Source organism: Phodopus roborovskii, unplaced genomic scaffold (assembly GCF_943737965.1).
Source record: "Phodopus roborovskii unplaced genomic scaffold, PHOROB, whole genome shotgun sequence".
NCBI lineage: Eukaryota > Metazoa > Chordata > Mammalia > Rodentia > Cricetidae > Phodopus > Phodopus roborovskii.
This window is the reverse complement of record NW_026126571.1, coordinates 17,652,787-17,675,086: the sequence shown is the minus strand read 5'-3', so window position 1 is coordinate 17,675,086 and position 22,300 is coordinate 17,652,787.

The following is a 22,300-nucleotide window of genomic DNA, read 5'->3' as shown; positions in this document are numbered from 1 at the left end:
TGTATACTCTGGTTCAAGATCTCACAAAGATAAATACCAGAAAGAAAAAAAATCTAACTATGGGGTGGCATTATACAAAATAAGGTGAAACTAGATATATTAAAAGGGAGCATATGTAAAAGGAAGGAAGGAGCATGGTCTTAAATGTTGGTACTGAGGTGACACAGAAAGGTAATCATTAATCTGGAGAAGATAAGACAGGGCCATGGAAACTTTGTAAAAATAACGTGAGAGTCAAGCATTTCCTGTGTGTTCATTTCTGGATTCTGTGTCCTTAATGTGTAAACAAACACTTTCATTGATGACTTGAGCTTGGAAAACCCAATTAGATATGAGGGGACACTGGCCCCTATTGGCACTTGTCACCACGGAGTATGTGGATAACTATCCTTGTGTGAGCCTGCAGTACACAGGCTGTGGCAGTTGCTGAGAGCTCTGCTGTCTGTCTTCTGTCTCCTTGGCGATGATAGTCAAAGACACCTTCATTGGCTCCTCTGGAGAGAGCAGCTCACACCACAGCCTCATCCTCCTGCTGGTGAGAGCTAAAAAGCCAAACTCACTCTCTTTGTTTTCATTTAATCTAGGCAGACTTTTCAGAGCCATTCTGTGTTTTGTGCCAGTGATGGGAATATTTTCTTTGTGTTTTCTGGGATACACACAAGCAAGGGTCCTCTTTCATGGATTTGGCTGAGGGGACACAGAGATTGGGCTGATTGAACAAATCAAGCCATCACCCAACCCCAATGAGGCAGTTTGCTATCCAGGCCACACATTATACTCTGCATGGCACAAATGTTTTCAAAAATAATGTAACTGGTAGTTACTTGTTTAACATTAATAGCATACAAATACATTATATTTCCTCTAAAATAGGGAGTTACAGAAAAGAGAGGAGATTTGCAAGCATGTGGTTATCTGGGATTCTCATCTGTATGTAACCTGTGGTTTTTGTTTTTTTTTTTTTTTTTTTTTTTTTTTTTTTTTTTTTTTTTTTTCTCTCCAAACCAGAACACGGGCTGGGTGGGGGTTTTGCTTGTTTTGTTTACTTCAGTGTTGTAGAATGTTATTTTAAGGTTTATTACTTTCATTTATGCTCTGGAACATTGTTTAATGATGTAAAGACATGAAATTCGCCTGTGGTCAGGAGGCTGCATCAGCAACTAGCTGACAGGAAAGTTCGAGGGAGGAGCCAGATGGAGAAAGGATTTTAAGGAGAGGCAAGAAAAAGCAGGGTGAGCTGCTTGCTTTTCACCCTCTCTGGGAAGCAGGATTCTACCTTAACCTCCATCTGAATCGTGAGTTCTTTAGAGGGACAGAGATTTAAATAAGTTTTCTTAGTAGCTTTGAAAGAGTTGATGCCTGAGGAAACAGAATTCCCTCAAGCTTCTGTTCTTGCCAGCGGCGTAGCCACTGCTGGTCCTGATTGGCAGTTGCTGAGTAGGGTAGCCATAGATTAAAAGGAAATAATAATTAAAAAGGAAAAGCAACACTTCAGTATCTGCAATGTTTAGAGCTGTGTTAAGTACAGAGTACTCAGGAAGTGTTTATTGAATAAAGTAATAGATTTCATTTAGTAAACCAAACAATCAACATTATTTAAATTCAAACTGTAAAGTCATCTTTTTCTCTGCTAGTTTTGAAAAGAACAAATAGGTAACCTGGTGCAAGCCTGTGGTCTTCACAGTATTTTCCAAAGAAACAAAATAGAAAAGCAGAGAAAATAGTTTCATTTTTATTTCACAACTTTGTTGGCCGATGTACTTGAAGCAAGCAGCCGTTTATTAAAGTTTCAAAGCAGATTCGGGATGCACGGGTGCTTCTTGATGGGAGATGTCATTCTATAAATATGTTTCTCTTATTGGTTAACGAATAAATCTCTGTTGGCCAATAAGAAAGCAAAAGAGGTGGGGCTAGGAGACAAGGAGCATTCTGGGAGAGGTAGTAGAGAAGTGGAAATGTAGGACCAAGAGGAGTAAGAGGTTAGGACCCTCTCTCCAGTAAGGTAAGATCACGTGGAAACACTTAGATGGATAGAAATGGGTTAATATTTAAGACAGAGCTAGCCAATAAGAAACAGTATTCAGTCCAACAGCTTTATATCTAATACAGCATCTCTGTGTGTTTGAGACTGATGTGACTCTGGGACCAGGCTGGCGGGAAAGTGCTCGTAACAGCGACTTGGACTTTCATGGGAGAATACTTGAAAGTGTGTTCCTCAGTACAGAGTTAAATCAAAATAAAAGATTAAGAGAGGCAGGGTTTTAATGAAATGTTTGCAGGAATGCTATGGCTGATGAGACAAAGGAAGTAAGCCCAACCTCTGTGGTACCATCAGCTATTTCCTGTGAATGTCTTAAGTGGGTACAGACCATTTACTGGTGTGTGAGAAGGAAGCCTGTAGTCAGATGGCTAGGAAGTATTATGATTCTCTTTGTATTAATATTTAGCCTTCATTTTAAAAAATCTGTGCATGTGTATGCCTTTAGAGCTATACATGGTATGCTAACACACATGATCCCCTTCAAGGGTTATGGTTAGTTTGGTTAATGAATGGTTAGTTCAGATGAGCAAAAATTCGCCAGAATTCTTCTGTCAGTTCTTCTTTTCCATCCTTCCTATGAGGTACCCTGATCTCTGTAGCTTACAAAAAGAAATACATTAGTGGCAGCTTATTAAAGCAAAAATATCTAAGTACTGACCGTCAGCATGCCAAATCAATTTCATGGCTTAATTCCTAGATCTAGTCTTGTAGTCTCATCAGGCTGATGTGTCAGAGCACCCCCCCCCAAATGGCATGGTGTTTGCCCTTCTACAAAGAAGGTAGTGGTCTGTTGCTGTTTTCACTGATGGTGTCTCCATTATTTTTTGCCCTGGCTCATCCTTAAAGTTGACGTCAACAGGCTCTACATGCTGAGATACTTGCTTTCTTAAGCATAGGGGAAGAGTATGTATGGGGTGAGGAGCTCTTATTTGTTTTCTTCATCCTTAGATTCCATGTTGTCACATTCTGAATAAAAAAAAAAAAATGCAAGATGGCTACAATAGCTGGGAGTATTTCCTTTCCTGTAGCTACACTATGTTTCCATCATGCTCTCCCTTCTCCTGGTCCTCAAGCTCTGGCGGTAGTAACCCTCCTCCAACTGACTTACCCTAAGGGTCCTCAGCTTTCCGCATCCACACCAACAGTTTCTTCATTCAGCTCACCTTTGGCTCATTATCTCCTCCTACCAGAAGGCCAATGGCCTATCAGCTTCCTACTTGCCAACCAATCCTATGTGGTTTCTTCTAACCCAAGTTTTCCTCCTGTCATGAAAGCTCACTGATAATACTCAGTGCAGTAGGAAGAAGAATTAACTAATTTAAAGGTCAGGGTCTCCGTGTTGGTCATGCTTGTTACTACCTGTGTGACCTAGGCAGGCTGCTTCAACTCTATGAGCTTCAGTTTACTCTGCTGTAAGATAGGGTAATTAGCTGGAAGTTAAGAAACGACCACTCAGGACTGGAGAGATGGCACAGCAGTCGAGAGAACTTACTGCCCTTGTAGAGGAGCTGGGTTCAGTTCCCAGCACCCACAAGGTGGCTCACAGCCATCCTTAACTCTAGTTCCATGGGATCCAATGCCTCTTCCGACTTCCACTAAGTGCACCTGGTGTATGTAAGTTCACTCAGTCACACATACATATGTTTAAATTAAAGGAAATATTTAAGAATGTCCACTAGGGATGCCTCTTCCTCCCTGAGTGCCTTGCAGAGCAGACCTGTGATATGCCACACTTGCTATAATTAGTTGATTGGAAACTTTACAGGGAATGAGTATGTTTTATGGTACTCTTTTTTTTTTCTCCTGCAGAATTGGGAATAGAACCAAAGTTCTCTTCTGCACTCTATCTTATGTTTCTTTTGAGCATAATTCAGTGAACCTAGCAAGTGATTAGCATTTACCTGTTTCTATCATAGCCTTAACTGTCATGATACATATTAAACCTATATTAAATTCCTTATGAATTAAGTACTGTTTTGTAAGACATTTCCTAATATAGCCTTCTTCACCTTTCAACACCATAGAAGAAAAAATTAAGGATGTTAAAGGAAAGAAGTAAATGGGAGTTTATTTGAAGCAGTTACTTAAGCAATTCATATAGTTAGTTCACACAACTTGGGTAATGTATCATGAGGAGTATCATAACTTCTACTCATCTGTCACCCTGTCATTCAAAGCAGTTAGGCTCCAGCCCCCATGCTTCACAGCTGCTCCCTTCGATCTGCCATTGTGGACTCTAAACCTCTGAAAACATAAGGCCAAATATGTAACGAGTACGGTTTTTCCACCCGCCGCCACTCTTGTCCAGCAGCTGCGCCGCCAGCCCCAAATAATACACAGAGACTCTGTATTTGATACAATACTGTTGGCCCAGTTACTTGTTTCTTATCGGCTAGCTCTGCCTTTAATTATTAACCCATTTCTGCTGATCTATGTATTTTCACATGGCCTTCTCTTACTGGGGAGGCGGCTGGCATCCAGCTCTCTCCTGACTCTCCATCTTTACCCCTCCTTACTACTTCCTATTTCCTCCTTGTCTCCTAGTCCCTCCTATCTTCCTTTCCTATTGGCCAACAGTGCTTTATTATTAACCAGTATGAGAAACATATATACATAATGGCATCTCCCATCATCTCCTCTTTTCTGTTTAAATAAAAAGAAGTGTTTTAACCTTGACATAGCAAAATATATAACACATCAGTTATCAAATAAGAATCACAGCGAACAATATTTAGTCCATTAACATTTAGCAAGACTAAAAGAAACTATTCTATCATCTATCCTATATTTGTGAATCTAAAGTCCTATATGTAACTTATCTTTAAACCTAACTAAGGAAAACTATAACCATAACTATTTGTCTTCAACTCCATCAAAGACCACAGAAGGATAGTATATAAACTCTAGAAATGACAGAAACAACTCACTGCCTGGTCACCCAAGGTTCTTTTGTAATCTTCCATCTTCAGCCCATAGGCCATAGTGTGTCTAGCAGACTCTTCAGCAACGCAGGAAACTTTAAACTGTCTTCTTGTATTGGCAGTTTATCAGTCACTTTTCTCTGTGTCCTGCATACTGTCTCGCAGACTCTTCCATGAAGCAGGAACTCTGTAGCAATATCCATCTTGAATCAGCAGTCACTTTTCTGTGGGTCCTGCATGTCCAGTTTATACAGCATAAAGTCAAACATTCCAGACAAGAGCAGTATCTTTGTCCAAATGGCTAGTCTTGCCATATTGGAAGTAAACTCCATCACGAGTTTCTTCAATGTCCATCTTCATCTTCCTTTTTGATGCAGGTGGTGTTACCAGGAGCATTTATGTCTCATTGTCGAGAAAAACCCTAAACCATTTTAAATGCTATATTCTGTAGGTCTTTGAAAGATTTGAAGAATTCCTATCTATCGCAAATACATCTCAATATATCTAGAAAACCTAACTCACCTAGCTATGTTTTGACTATTATAGGTAACTATCTAAAATCTGTACTAAATTATACATTACATTTTTAAATGAGCTATATAAACAAGAGGAGAAATATACATATGACAAAATTGACCTTAAATTGTATCAATAAATGAAAATCCATTCCAAAACAAAGTATTCATATCTATACCATAATTCCCTTTTTACCTTTAAAAAGAACTGGCTGTGATCATTAACCATTTATAACCAACCCCATTTAAATGAAAACAAACATTTATAAACAATATTTGGGAATTTGGGCGTCGTTCTTTCCAAACTACTTCATGCTGATAGGGGGCGCTGTCATGGGGATCCTAAGAAGTTGCAGAAATCTTGGCTGTAGTCTGCGAGGCTGCTTTGTCCAAGCTGTTTTGAATGTTGGATCACCAGCGACTCTGTTTCAGGGGGCCTGGCTTGATCAAACCACATTAGTCTGGAAGGAATCCACAGCTTTTCATTTTCTGTGGAAACAAAAATAGAAATCCTTTTCCCCAGTAACTTGTCCTTGAACTTAAATGTTTGAGTCAAAGCATTTTTAAAATATATAAATTGAATTAATCCAGCAGTATTTCCTTCAACAGTTGTTGTTTCCTCAGCAGTCAAATGATATAAAGACAATATAATGCCATACAGTAACCAGATTCTCTCTGAGCTTTTCATCTTTATGTGGCTTTATTATTATTCTGTTTCTTTTACTTTTTATTTTTTGAGACAGGGTTTTTCTGTGTAACTCTTATCTGTCCTGGAATTCACTCTGCATACCAGGTTTACTTTGCAAGTCACACAGATCTGCTTGCCTCTGTCTCCTGAGTGCTGGGATTAAAGGCGTGTGCTACAACACCTAGTTCCTCTTTGTCTCTTTAAAACCATTTTTCTTTTCATGTCTACGTATATTTTAAAACACACTGTAAACCTTCAGAGGTTCTTCTTAATATGAATCTATCTTTACTGTAAATCTTTATCTTCGTCTGGCCACAAGTCTTTTATCTGGTAAACAACAACATTGCTAAAATGAAAGTCTTTGTTTCTGCTGCGGTTTACCAAAGATGGTGGCGGGTACTTTTACCGCCAGCACTGAGAGCTGTGCTCACCGCCTTGGTCTGCGTTGCCACCCAGAAAGCACGCTGCCGGCTTGGAGATGTGGTCACTGCCATTGCCATCTCTCATACACACCAATAAACTGTTAGCAGAGTTATTTAAAAGCTGTGCGGATTTTTTTGTCCCTTATGCTGAGTCAGGAATCTTCCCTTAAAGGAAGCCGCGCAAATATCTGCTTGTCTCTAGCAAAGCAGAGTTCAACTGAGAAAAATGCTGCTACCAAGAAACCTTGCTTGTCTCTGTTCTTTTGTTTCTAAAACCCTTTTTTAACCTTTTGTTAAATTTTAAGTGGAAGTTCTTACTAGCCACGTGGGCGCCATCTGTAACAAGTACAGTTTTTCTGCCCCCACTGCTCTTGTTCCGCCACCAAGCCAGCCCCAAATAACACAAGATGGACATTGCTACAGAGTTCCTGCTTCATGGAAGAGTCTGCGAGACAGTATGCAGGACACAGAGAAAAGTGACTGATAAACTGCCAATACAAGAAGACAGTTTAAAGTTTCCTGCGTTGCTGAAGAGTCTGCTAGACACACTATGGCCTATGGGCTGAAGATGGAAGATTACAAAAGAACCTTGGGTGACCAGGCAGTGAGTTGTTTCTGTCATTTCTAGAGTTTATATACTATCCTTCTGTGGTCTTTGATGGAGTTGAAGACAAATAGTTATGGTTATAGTTTTCCTTAGTTAGGTTTAAAGATAAGTTACATATAGGACTTTAGATTCACAAATATAGGATAGATGATAGAATAGTTTCTTTTAGTCTTGCTAAATGTTAATGGACTAAATATTGTTCGCTGTGATTCTTATTTGATAACTGATGTGTTATATATTTTGCTATGTCAAGGTTAAAACACTTCTTTTTATTTAAACAGAAAAGAGGAGATGATGGGAGATGCCATTATGTATATATGTTTCTCATACTGGTTAATAATAAAGCACTGTTGGCCAATAGGAAAGGAAGATAGGAGGGACTAGGAGACAAGGAGGAAATAGGAAGGAGGAAGGAGGAGTCAAGATGGAGAGTCTGGAGAAAGCAGTATGCCGCCGGCTCCCTGGTAAGAGAAGTACATAGATCAGCAGAAATGGGTTAATAATTAAAGGCAGAGCTAGCCGATAAGAAACAAGTAACTGGGCCAACAGCATTGTATCAAATACAGAGTCTCTGTGCATTATTTGGGGCTTGTGCGGCGGCGGGACAAGACTGGCGGCGGGCGGAAAAACCCATACTCCTTACACAAATATACTTCTTGTTTCCTAAGTTTCCTTGGTCATGGTGTTCTATCACAGCAATAGTAAGGTATTAATACAGATGGACACAAGTAAAAAGCCTTCTGTAGAGGCCTTTTGTGGAGCCAAAGTCAATACAACAGAGAGCTGACATGGAAAACTAGAGCGTGAAGTGTCTTCCTTGTCAAACTGCATACTCAAGTTGATTGTTTTAAACTAGAGTGAAATCGGTGGCTTTTGGGTAGAGTAATTAATAAAGACCAAAGGGGTTTTTGTTGATGAAAGAGATGGAGGTAAATTACTTAAAATTTTTCTACTCTGTTTATAAATACTCATATATTTTAGTCCCTGATTTAAAAAAAAAAAACAAAACAAAGCAAGAAACAAAACACAAACAAAAAACATCAGTACATGTCTGTAATCCCAGCACTCAAGGGACTAAGACAAGAGAATTTCAAGTTCTTGACTAGGCTGGACTCTCTCTCTCTCTCTCTCTCTCTCTCTCTCTCTCTCTCTCTCTGTCTCTCTCTGTGTGTGTGTGTGTGTGTGTGTGTGTGTGTGTGTGTGGTGTAGGGTTAGGGGTGGGGTTGGGGGGAATCTCCTTTATTTTCTTACTGTTCTTTAAGAATCTGTCTGCTGAAAGCCTTAAGCTATGTACTGGTGTTCACTGCTTTCTGCAAGCAACAGATTCCCTTGTTGCACAGCCCACTCTGCTGGACAGTAGAGGAAACACTGGTTTCTAATTTTGAAGTGTAATATAAGCATTTGTAAGGAACTTCAGATCAGCCAGCATTAATTCAGTTCTTATCCTGGGCCATAAGGGTAATTGCTTTCCCATTTACCAATGAATGACAACTGCCAGAAACCTGTTTCAGTTTCCATAGTGGTTCATATCTGAAAGAGGATGTATGGGCTGGGGCAAGGTTGAGATGGACAGATTCTAAGGGTGAATCAGGATGACTGCCAGCAGCATTTATTAAAAAAAACAATAAACCTTTTATACTCTATAGTTACACATAGAACTAAACCAGAGACAAGGGGCATGTGAGCTAGAGTGTGGCTAGAGATCAGGGACTGAAGGATCTAACTTTGTCATATGTTAATGAAGGGGCACAAATTACTCTTGGCAGAGATGAGAATAACTGCTTTAGCAAGCAGGAACTTTCCTCTAGCCCCTGAGAGAATGGAGACACTGCCCAAATGCCTGACCTTAGGAAAAGGACTTATTCTCTGGACCAGACAGTATTGAAAAGTTTCTGCACCTCGCTCGTTAAGGATCTCCTCCCCAGACACACCAAAACAAACCAGACCAAATCAAACTGAACTAGAAAAAGCCCATATTTAATGGCTACAAGGCCCCTCGAGATGGCTTCTCAGTCCCGCAACCCCCCCCCCCCCCAGAGTAGACTAAAAAGAGAGACTGAAAAAAACACAAGTCTGTTTTCAGGGGATGGGGAGGAGGCAGTTTAATTACCCTGAGGGAGTGGTCTTAATTATCTCTGCTAGAGAAGTCATCATTTGGTGAGCTTCCTGAGATACATTGGGGTTTGGAGAGAAATACAGGGGAAGGGGCTTAAGCTGGAACTTCCACCAGAACATTCCAGAACAAGCCCTAGGGATGACAGGGGCTTGGGTGAAGCTTCCACCACAACAATTATGTTATAATTTAAGAGCAATTTTCATTCCTCAAGGGGGTAAGCACCGAGTGGTTCCTACTTGTGTCTCTCTGAAGGGATAGACAGGTCTTTTTCTGTCTCTCTCTTCTTCTGTGTCTCTATCCCTTTCTCTTCTCTCTCTCTCCCTTCCCATTCTCTACTCCCTTCTCTCCCCTCCAATAAAACTATCCACTTAAGTTCTGTCTGCCTGGCTTATTTTTTCCTCACCCACCATGGGATCTTCCCAGGTTTCACCTTGAGGCATGTTCCTAACACTCATGACTAAAGTTAGATATGAATCTAATAAAATGTTATTGATATTATACACAATGATTTAATTTGAATTCCAAATAATAAATAACCCATGAATTACCTTTACAACAACAGAACATCAAAATATATAAACCATACCTGCTAATAGGAGGAGAATAAGCAAAATTGAAAATGAAACTCTGTTGATGATTTTCTTTGCTTAACCCTACTTTTGGAGTTGTTGATTCTTTGCTTTTTTGGTTTTCTAGCGCCATCTAGTGATTCATAAGCTCCATTGCATCTACAGATGGGTGTTTCCTAAAGAGCTATCAAATCAAGGAACATGAGATTCTATAGTCCCAAGAATATCAAAGAAAAAATATTAAAGGACTTGCACAGCCTGTGTCACCTTGGGACAGAAGCATTAACTATTTCAGTAAGTCATGACATTGGAAAGGACTAAAGTCCACATCTAAATAGTTTCCAGGGCCTGTTTTCTCTTTTCCTGCCATAACCTAGGAGGTAGAACTAAGCTACCTGCATCATTTGACCTAGAAAATAGGAGCCATACATTCCTAGGAGAGTACTGACAATTAAATTTTACTCAGATTTACCCCATCAAGAATATACATGGACAAAAAGACAAACATGGTATGCACTCACTCATATATGGATTTTAGACACAGAGTAAAAGATTACCAGCCTACAATCCACACCACCAGAAAAGCTAGGAAGCAGGGAGGGCCCTAAGAGAGACATACATGGTCCCCCAGAGAAGGGGAAAGGGACAAGATCTCCCGAGCAAATTGGGAGCATGGGGGTAAGGGAGAGGGAGTTAGGGGAGGGGAGAAGGGGAGAGGAGGACATGAGGTAACAGGAAGATTGAGTCCTGAAAGGATAAAGGAGAGCAAGAAGAGAGATACCAAATTAGAGGGAGCACTAGGAAAATGTCCAGAGATCTAGAAGGGCGACCCCAACTAAGAATCTAAGCAATAGTGGAGAGACTGCCTTAAATGCCCTTCTCCGATAATGAGATTGATGACTACCTTAAATGCCATCCTAGAGCCTTCATCCAGTAGCTGATGGAAGCAGAAGCAGACACCCACAGCTAAACACTGAACCAAACTCCTGGAATCCAGTTGCAGAGAGGGAGGAGTGATGAGCACAAGACCCAGCCGGAGAAACCCACAGAGACAGCTGACCTGAACAAAGGGGAGCTCGTGGACCCCAGTCTGATAGCTGGGAAACCCAGACCCCCTGAATGTGGGTGTTAGTTAGGAGGACTGGGAAGTCTATGGGGCCTCTGATACTGGATCAGTATTTATCTCTAGTATACGAATGGACTTTGGGAGCCCATTACACATAGAGGGATACTCTCTCAGCCTAGACACATGGGGGAGGGCCTAGGCCCTGCTCCAAGTGAAGATCCCCCATGGAAGGCCTCACCAGGGAATAGGGTGAGGTTTGGGGAGGCGACAGGGGAGGAGATGAGGGAGAAGGAACTGGGATTGACATGTAAAACCAGCTTGTTTCAAATTTAAATTAAAAAAGAGAATAATAATAATAATAATAATAATAATAATAAAAGCTCTCATAGGTGTGCCGAGCCATTGGGTTTTAGTTAATTGCAGATGTAGTCCTCCAAGAATGGCCATCACAAGCCCACCCCTCATCAACTTGACACATAAACTTATTTCCTCATGGAATGCTTAATTTACAAATAAAAACAATAACCAGCTCATTAAAAAATAGAAAAAAGAAAAAAGGAATATACATGGGTTCTGGTGTTTGTTGATATTCTTCTCAGGATACACAGAGGCCTATGCCATCCTGACTGAAAGTTCAAAGAGATAAAACTCCCTTCTGAGACTCAGCAGCCTCTAGAGTAACAACACAGAGGTCATTTACAGGTGTAAACTGTAAACTTGAAAAGCTCTCTCCAAATGAGGAAAAACACCCCTGGTGTCTTATAAACTCTGTTAAGTTCCTTTCTAAATCTAGCAATCTTACTTTATATACTGAATGCCTTCGTTGCTTTACTTTCAGGCACGGTTAGTGTAACCATACAAAATAGTTAAGAAGTGAAGTTTACTGACAGGTTAAAGCTATTTACAGCTCTCCTATGCCATGGTTAATACTGTTATTTTACCTTACAATTGATATCTATTTGCATTCTCATTTGGTTTAATACAAGAGATAAAGCAGTATAAAAACTGAGCAATAGCTTTTTCTTTTGGGTTCTGGTGAAGTGGGATTATCTATTGCCTATGTCTTTGTGAGTGTGGTTAACTTCCTTGGGTTGCAGTTTTCCTTCCATAACTTTCTGTAGGGCTGGATTTGTGGATATGTATAGTGAAAATCTGGCTTTTTCTCCATCTATAGTGATTGAGAGTTTTGCTGGGTATAGTAGCCTTGGCTAGTATCCGTGCACTCTTAGTATTTGTAGAACATCTATCCAGGACCTTCTGGCCTTGAGAGTTTCCATGGAGAAGTCAGGTATATTTAATAGGTCTGCCTTTATATGTTACCTGGCCTTTTTCCTTTGCTTTGCTGCTCTTAATATTATTTCTTATTTCTTTATTCTATGTTAGGTGTTTTGATTATTATGTAACAAGGGACCTTTTTTTTTTTTTTTTTTTTTTTTGGTCCAGTCTATTTGTTGTTCAGTATGCTTCTTATACTTTGAAAGGCATGTCCTTCTTCAGATTGGAAAAGTTTTCTTCAATGATTTTGTTGAATATGTTTTCTGCACCTTTGATCTGGGTTTCTTCACCTTCTTCTATTCCTATTATTCTTAAGTTTGGTATTTTCATGGTGTCCCACATTACCTGGATGTGTTGTGTTAAAGCCTTGTTGGATTTAAGATTTTCTTTGGTAAATGAATCTATTTCCTCTAGTTTATCTTCAGTGCCTGAGAGTCTCTCTTCGAGCTCTTGTATTCTATTGGGTATGCTTGCATCTGTAGTTACTGATCATTTACCCAGTTTTTCTATTTCCAGCATTCCCTCAGTTTGTATTTTCCTTATTGTCTCTATTTCAGTTTTCAGGTCTTGAACTGTTTGAATTGTTTCCTTCATCTGTTTGTTTTTTTTTTTTTTTTCTTGGCTTTCCTTGCTTTCCTTAAGAGATTTGTTCATTTCTTGTAATTTTTTGTTTGGTCTTTTCCTCTATTTCTTCCAAAATTTTGTTTGTTTTTTCCTTCCATTTCGTTAAAGGGTTTTCTCATATCATCTTTGAAGGCCTCTATAATTTTTATGAAGTTATTTTTAAGTCATTCTCTTCTGCTTCATCTGCTCTGGTGTATTCAGCTCTAGTTGGTGTAGAGTCCCTAGATTCTGGTGCTGTCATACTGGTCTTTCTATTCTTGGGTATTTTCTTGTATTGTTGTCTTCCCATTGCTTCTTCCAGTGGGTGCAGGTGGAATTCTTCCCCCCCCCCATTCTCCCAATGGGTGTAGGTGGGTCAGGAGTTCAATGTCTGTAACCCTGGATCATCCCAACTCTCTTGGAGGTCTCTGAAGCAGAGGCCACAGAAGGGCCAATGATGTGGGGAAGACAGGCTCAGGATGGTCTCAAGCACTCAGGCAGAAGGCAGGTGAAGGGGCCCAAAGGTCAGATGAGGGCAGGCTCAAGATGGTCCTGCGTGGAGGGGTGGGTCAGTATGCGCAGAGCTGACCCAGGAAGTTCCAAGGAGATGAAGGGGGTATTGGACCCAGGCTCTGGCCAAATGCTCACCCTGAGCAGTGGGCCCAGAAGGGCCAAGGTTCCCATCTAACAGCTTTATTTGACCCAGCTCCAGCCACACAGATCCTGCACTGGCCCATTCTAAGGCTAGATTCTCACATCAAACATACAACCACAAAAAGTAAGTCAATGTATCCAGGTGAAATCACAAAAACAACACAAATGACCAAGAAGCATATCCTTTAGTCTTATAGAAATATTCTTCAATTAGATCAACCTAGACGAAGCTTGGGATGCAGAATTTAAAGGAGCAGTCACAAATATTATCCAAAAAGTCAAAGAATTTAAAGAAGAAAAAACAAACACTTTATTGAACAAACATTTCATTGAATAACAGTGAATGCTAGAGTTGTGTCCAAGCTCAAATTCAATACAGAGACAGAAAGACTGATGAGAACACAAATGAAATGGAGATGGAATTGAGAAAATCAATATCACAAATATAAAACACAAGGAAAGAAGAAAAAAAATCAAGTGAAAGTTAGACTATAGGGCACAAAGATAAAGTAGAGAACACAGACTAAAAAAAACCAAACTTATAAAGAAAAGACCCCAGAAAAGAGTCATGTCAGAAATGTGGGATCTGTCGAGAGACCAAATCTTCAAATTATAGTCATGGGTGGCTGGGAAGAATTGCAGGTCAGTGGCATAGACCAAACCTTTAACAAGATAATAGACAAAAACTTACCCAAATGAAGGAAAGAGATAGCCACATAAATACAAGAACCCTAATTCTACAAAGCCAGAAGAGAAACTCCCCATGACATTCATGTTAAAACACTAAATATTCTCAACCCTTCCCCAAACCCACTAAATGTACAGAACAAAGAAGAATACTAAAGCTGATAGAAAGAAATAAGAAAGAAAGAAAAGAAAAGAAAAAGAAATAGGAAGAAAGAAAATCCATCAGACATGTGATTTCTCAATGAAGACTCTGAAATCCAGAAGAGCCTGGAGCAATACAGACCAAGTCCTTAAAAATCACAACTGACTACTGTATCCAGAAAAACTGTCTACCATAATTGAATGAAAAAGAAAATCTTTCTGTGATACAAATAGCCTAAAAAAAAATTCATATTCCAAACTAAACAAAACCCCACACAAAAAAAAAAAAAAAAAAAAAACAAGCAAAAATCCTAAACAGAAGACTAGATGTAAAACTTTGAACCAAAGAGTAAAATAAGCACAGCTCAAAAGCATAGAAAGAAAATAAAAGAAGCAATAATTAATGAAATACAAAGTATGACTAAAAATTCAAACCAGAAAATAATCTATAATTAAATAATGACGATAAATGGTCACAGTTTTCCAATCAAAAGACAGTGCCTAACTAATGGATTAAGAAACAAAATTGGAATGTGAGGACGATCTGGCTGCAACATCTGTCACCCCATTGATCTCCAGGGTTGATGCGGCTGATCTGGCTGGCTAGGCGTCTGTCCCCTTTCTCCCTCACTGTTCCATGTGTGTCCCTCCCAATGCTGCATTCTCAGTGGAAGAGGACAACCTTTCCCTGCTAGAACCTCCAAACAAGCTCTCAAGAAACAAAATTGATCTTTTTATTGTTTACAAGATACATGACTTCAAAGATAGACACCACCTTAGAGTTAAAGGACGGGGGAAGTATTCCAAGAAGATGGGGACCAGGAAGCAAGCAGGAACCACTATCTTAATATCAGACAAAATATACTTAAAAATAATCAGAAAAGATTAAAGACACTTCATGTTAAGAAAGGAAACAACTAAGAAAACACTATAATCCTAAGCATATGTATCAACTTCCAGCATACACAGTTTCAGAAAAAGGATACTTCTGGACCACAAGACACAGGTTAACTTCAAACCAATGATAGTAGGTAATTTCAAAAGCCTAGTTTCTCCAAAAGATAGGTCATCTGAACAAAAACAGAGTAACCTCAAAATTAAAGGATGTCTTACATAAAATAGAACTAACAGTTATCTAAACTAAAGTAAAGAATATACATTCTACTTAATCGGCCATAGAAACTTCTCTAAACTAAAACACATACTGTGATGACACAAAACAAACTAGAGAATTTGAAATAATTCCATGTGGCCTATCTGACCATTCTGCAATATGGCAAAATGAAAAATTGTCAGGAAGCAAAATTCTAGTAATTGTATAAACTCATGGATATTAAACAACTCATTACTAAATAATGAATGGTTCAAAAAAGAAATCAAGAAAGAAGTAACAGTGGTCCTGTAAATAAATAAAAGTGAAAATACAACCCAACAAAAACTCTAAGATTCATTAAAAGCAGTTCTAAGAAGGAAGTTTGTAGGTGTACTTTTATGTCCCACCTTCCAGCTCCCAAATAAGCACATGGAGACTTCTTATTAATTAAGCTTGGGCCAATAGCTTGGGCTTGGTTTTAGCTAGCTCTTAACTTAAATTAATCCATTTCTATGAATCTATGTGCTACCCTGGGTCTCATTTACCTCATTACACATTCCCATCCTGCTCACTTTGCATCTCCTGGCATCTCTGCATGACTCCACCTATCTTCTTCCCAGGATCCTCTCTGCCCTGAAAATCTTGCCTAGCTATTGGCCATTCAGTGTTTTATTAAACCAATCCAAGTGACAAATCTTCACAATGTACAAAAAGAATATTCCATAATGTTTCCTCCTTTTTGTACAAATAAAAAGGAAAAGTTTTAACTCTAACATAATAAACTATAAATAATAAGAACAATTATCAGGTAAAAATTATATTTACAATGTCTAGTCTATTTGTATTTGCCATATTTGGAGAAAATACTTCATTATGTATTCTATCTTGATGAGTCCAAAGCTCTGTATCTAATTTACCTTCTATCAAAACTAAGGAATACTATGACTACCTAGTCTTCAACTCTAGCAACAGTTTTAGAAGGATATAATATTGCCTTTGTAAACATGAAGTGCTGAGCAAGCAACTTCCAAAACTAAAAGAAATGACAAGAACAGCTGGCTGTCTGGACAGTCACCCAAGTTTCCCCTGCAATGTTGAGACATCCATCTTTGGCCTACAGGCCTAGAATGTCTGACAGACTTTTTTGTGAAGCAGGAATTTTGAAGGACTGTCCTACCTTGTCTTGGTAAAATTCAGCAGTTGCTTTTCTTTGTGTCCTGCTGGTCCAGTTTTGATAGTATACAGTCAGCAGTCAAGGCAAAATCAGTTTGTTTTTGTTTTTGTTTTCCCCAAAAGGGTATGTTTTGCCATAAAGAAAGTAAAACCATATGGAGGTTCTTTGATTCCCATCATCCTCTTTTTGGAAGCAGATTGGTGCCACCAGGAGCATTGTAAAGAAAAACATTATATTATTAAAACACTTCAAATGACATATATTGTAGGTATTTGGAGTGTTTGTAGATCACCTATCTAAAATATATCTCTGTATGAACATGAAAACATATCTAACATGACCATATGACTATAAGTTTGATAGTTGTAGATGACTATATATTTGTCATCCTAAATAACTTTCAAAGACTAAAACTTTACATAACATTTTAAAATGAGATGCATAGGTACGATACCTTAAACAAGAATAGAAACATATATTCAGTATAGCAAAAATAACCTTAAAATTGTATCAATATAAAAAGTGTAAAATATTTGAGACTAGTGATTTTTTAAAATCAGACTCAACAATCAATCCTTTTATCTCATCGTTTTATGCTATATCCCCCTTTTTTGCTTCAGAAAGATACCCTTGATTTGAACTCCTTTGTTTAGCCTTGTTCCTGACAATGACCAGCAACAACTTGTAACCATCCCCCATAAACAATTACAAAGATCTGTAATCCATCAAATGACCAAAAATCACCCACCCTACCTCTTGGGAATGTAGGCATTGTGTTCTTTAGACTGCTTCCTGATGTCTCAGGGTGTTGCAATCTTTAGGAGACCCTGGAAAACATTGGATAATGGTCGAGTCCTGAGAGAATTAGCTGTATTGTTGTTGTATAGTCTTTGTGCAGTGGGAAAGTACAAAGCTTATCTGAAGTCCTGGCTGGAGGAGTTTGTGAGGCTGGACCATCTCAGCCAGCAACTTGAAGCTGTTCTGAAGGCAGAAGTCTTAGTAAACTGTAACAGAGGCACTCTGAGATGCCAGGTCACCTGGGCTAACAGTTTTCATTGGTGTCTGGTTCCCTTGCTCTGAAAACACATAAGGTTTCAAAGGTAACACACATATCTGCATTAATACAAGTATAGACTGTGTGTTGTACACAAGCCAGGAAAAAGATGATGTGTGTGTGTGTTTTGTGTTTAAGCAGGTAAAATATAATCAAAAGTGACTTCCACTTAAAGTTTAGACATTCCTAAAATATCTAGGCTAGTTTAATTCAGCAGTTCCTTTCACTATCCCATGTCTCTCAGAAACTGTTGTTTGCTCATCAGCATCCAAAAAAATTCAAGGTCAATATAGCAACATGCAGATCCAGACTCCTGGCAGTGGCTCCTCCTCCTCCTCCTCCACCTCCTCCTCCTTCCCCTTTTTCTTCTTCTCCTGTTCCCTCTCCTCCTTTTCCTTCTTCTCCTTCTTCTTCCTCTCTTTTTCTCTTTAAAGACTTTACTTTTTAATGATTGTTTATACACCTTTTCTTTTCTCTCTTAAACCCATGCATCTTGTTACACACACTGGAAGCTGTTTCCAGGTTTTCTGCATCTGGATTTGTCCTTACTGAGCATCTGCAGTGTTCTCCAATGACTTAAGGTACTCCAAGGGACTTCCTAAAAAATATAGGCTGTTTCTTTTTTCTTAAGTAGCCTTTGAGAGGTTGAAATTAAGTCCCCAGAAAGTACCACGCATGCTGTCAAAAAAAAGGGGGGAAGCATCCAATAATCCTAACCAGCTGTAATACCTATGAGCCACAAAGTAACAAGCCTGGAAAGATACCTGTAAAGCTGAAATAAGTGGAACTCACATGTTGGTTCTAAAAAATAGCTTTCTAATTGGACCTAAATCTCACTCAGGTGAGGGATGATGGAAGTTTCTGTCTTGTCTGGTCCTGAAGGTGTTTAGTCCCTCTTTGGCTGATGGCTCAGATGTCTTATTGGCTAGCTCTCTCTTAACTATTAACCCACATCTATTAATCTATGTATTCCCATGTGTCTGTGGCTTACCCGTATTGCTCCCTCGTGTACCTTTGGTGGCTACATGGTGTCTCTCTGTCTTCCTATTCCCAGCATTCTTCTATATCCCTGCCTATAATTCCTACCTGGATCCTGGACAATTAGCATTTATTCATCAACCAATAAGAGAAACATATTCACAGCATACAGAAGGACATCCCCCATCAGGTAGGAAATCACATCTGGTACTAGAAACATAGACTACCACCCAGAGCTAGTGAGGCCATGGATCTTAGAAGATAATCTACAACTGCCACTTTGTTATACTACCAAAACTTTCTAACTGCATTCTAAACTTTAACATTCTCACAGATAAGTACAGTTATCGCCTCTCATCAAAGAAACTTCTCTTTATGACAGAGACAGTAACAGAAAATGACATCTAACAATGGATCATGGGGAGCCCACTCCCAAAAGATGCCTCTGTATCACTTCTGCATCTGTGACTCAGAGAATATCTCAGAAAAGGGGCAGAATGATTGTTAGAGCCAGAATGTCAGAAGTTTTCTGTGAGAATATCTCTCTTAGAAATGGCCATATAAGCAATACCTGAACAATGACATGTGAATACATATACTAACACAGAAAGAGGAAATTTCATGGGGGTTCCCACACCTAGACAAAGGACTATGGGCAACTAATGACCTCTGGGGTGGAGCAATTGTCTTCTCCCAGGGGATGAGCATCCTAACTGGTTGTCTAATTAAAGCAGTCAGTCCTGAACCATATTCACACAAACAACAAAAAATGACTCAATGAGCAGTATTTATATATTTGTGCATCTCACATTATAGATAGATAGATGGTAGATTTATATCCACTCCAATATTTGGCACAATCAACTTCAAGCCAAAACTAAACAGAAGAGATACAAAGGGACACTTTATCCTCATTGTTAAAAAGTAAGGCAGAAGATATGACAATCCTGAACAAATATCCACTGAAAAGAATAGCACCCAGCTGATAATATTCAAATTAAAACTACAGATTGACATCAACACATTGTTAGTGGGTTTTTTCCATATCACACTCTCACTAACCTTAATCAATGCATGTCTGTAATTTTTTGTTGGTGGTGTTTTGTTTTGCAAGACAGGGTTTCTCTGTATTGCTTTGGAGCCTTTCCTGGAACTAGCTCTATAGACCAGGCTGGCCTCGAACTCACAGAGATCCACCTGGCTCTGCCTCCCAAGTGCTGGGATTAAAGGTGTGCACCACCAACGCCGGGTGCACATCTGTAATTTTAATCTATGTTGTCTTTCATGCTTATGTTCCAAAATAATAACTGGAAATAAATCATTAATGTATTCAATTCATGCAAGAAAGTATCCAAACTGGTGAAGTTAGATATGAAATGGGAGACATCATAACAGACACCAAGGAAATTCAGAGGACTATAAGAACATGCTTTTAAAAGTTCTTTTTAAAAACAGATTTATTTATAGGAAGCATGCAAAAGGACAGAAGATAAAGTTTAACCAGAGAGGACAAGACAGTGATAACCACTTTGATAAGTTGCTATGAAACAAAATGCTCCAAAGCATGTTATAACCACCAGCTGAGATTATTAGAGGGTCAAAGCAAGTCTCTAGGGCCAACAAGCACAGACAGGACTGCTATGGTGCTGGAGTGGAATGGGGAGCAGAGAGAATGGCAGGTGTGCCAGGCAGCAGGTCAGAGGCCGTGGTAGCTCTGTTCTAAGGGAATTCCAAGATGCTGGTAAGCTTAGAAGAGAGGGGAATCAGGACAGGGCTTACATTTAACACAGGTCTCTGAATATATTTAATAAGAATGCAACTTGTGTTCAGACAATGAAACAATCAGCTGCCACGTGGGGAAAAAAATAAACTAAATTTCAATGGTTTGGAGTTAAAAAGAAAAAAATTTATTACATATAGTGTTCTGCCTGCGTGAATGCCTGCATGCCAGAAGAGGGCAGCAGATCTCATTGGTTGTGAGGCACCTTGAACTATCTTTAAAGGTATGATGAATTTCTATTGCAAGGAACAGAACTATGCATTTCCTTTATTAATCCATACAAATAATCTGTGGGTTTTTTTATTGGAGAGTAGAGGTCATTGGCATTTAAAGTTATTAGTGGAAAGTGTGTGTTGATTGGTCTTACTTTGTTACTTTTATTGCTGTTTGTGTTCTTGGTCATTCTTTGTGTTTCAATAAATAATAGCTTTGTTTTCTTTCTATAGTGTCTTGGCTATGCTCATTCCTCTCTCCAGTCTGAAGTAGGTTTGGTTTGGAGGACAAGGGTTCTTTTATCCTGTTTATATCAAGGTAAGTTTTTCTTTCTCCTTCACCTATGGCAGACAGTTTTGGTGGGTATAGAAGCCCTGGGTGGCACCCATGGTCTTTCAGAACTTAGAGAACATTATTCCAGGCTCTTCTGCCTTTTAAGGTTTCCACTGAGAAAGCAGCAGTTATTTTGATGGGTTTTCCTTCGCGTGTGACTTGTGTTTTGTTTTTTCCTCACAACTTTCTTTGTTGTTGTTGTTGTTATGTTCTTATTTTACATATCGATCCCAGTTCCCTCTTCCTCCCATCCTCCCATGTTCCCCATCCTCCCTCCCATCCCATTCTCCACCCACTCCACAGGGAGGGTGAGTCCTTCTAGGAGGGATCATCAAAATCTGTCAAGTCATTTGGAGTAGGGACTAGGGCCTCCCTCTAGGTTAAGGGAGTGTCCCTCCATGGGGAATGTGTTCCCTAAGTCCTTTTGTGTACCAGGGATACATCCTGGTTCCACTGTCAGAGCTCCTGTAGACTGCCCAGGCCTTCTAACTGAGACCCACATTCAGGGGGTCTGGGTCTGTCCAATGCTGGTTTCCCAGATATCAGTCTGAGGGTCCGTGAGCTCCGGAGGTCAGCTATCTCTGTGAGTTTCTATAGCCTGGTCTTGACCCCTTTGCTTATCACTCTTCTTTCTGGATTCCAGAAGTTCAGCTATATTTAGTGCTTTAACAATCATGTACTGTGAGAAGTTTCTTTTCTGCTCTGGTCTATGTAGAGGTCCGTGTACTTCTTATATACGGCTTATGTCTTTCCTTCATTTGAGAAAGTTTTCTTTCATGAGCTGGTTGAAGATCTTGTCTATGCCATGGACCTAGGATTCTTGTCCCTCATTGTAGGGCCCTGCATGGACCACCGAGGCACCTTGAACAAGCCTGAAGCTGTTGAATGGAACTTCTTGCCCTAGAGTTGTCACTGGCATTTTTCCTGATTTGCTAACACACACCTGGTGGGGAGGAGCTAAGCCTGAAAATCCTGTTATTTTCCACTGTGCTGTAAATCAGTAGATAAGCCTACTCCATCCCCTCAATTAGCGGCATTCAGCATTCTGACATTGCCATTGAACGAATGACCCACTGTCTTGTCTCTTATTTCAATCTCTAGGCCTTTGCTGGATTCGTGGAACAGATGGTAGTGCAGGGCGCTACACCTCGTCCATGCCTATAATTCCAAGCTGGGACTGGAGGTTGGAGGAGACCAGGAGAGATAAGTTTGGGTGCACTCGGGGCCTTGGCTGGCACACAGGATGTGCCCCTTGGCCCAAGTGTGGAGTTTGGTGGGGCTCTCCAGATGGGACTGAGAACTGGGGAGGGGACAGGCAGTCTAGAGCCTGGCAGATGTACTCTTTTGATGTTTACATTTTAAAAATTCAA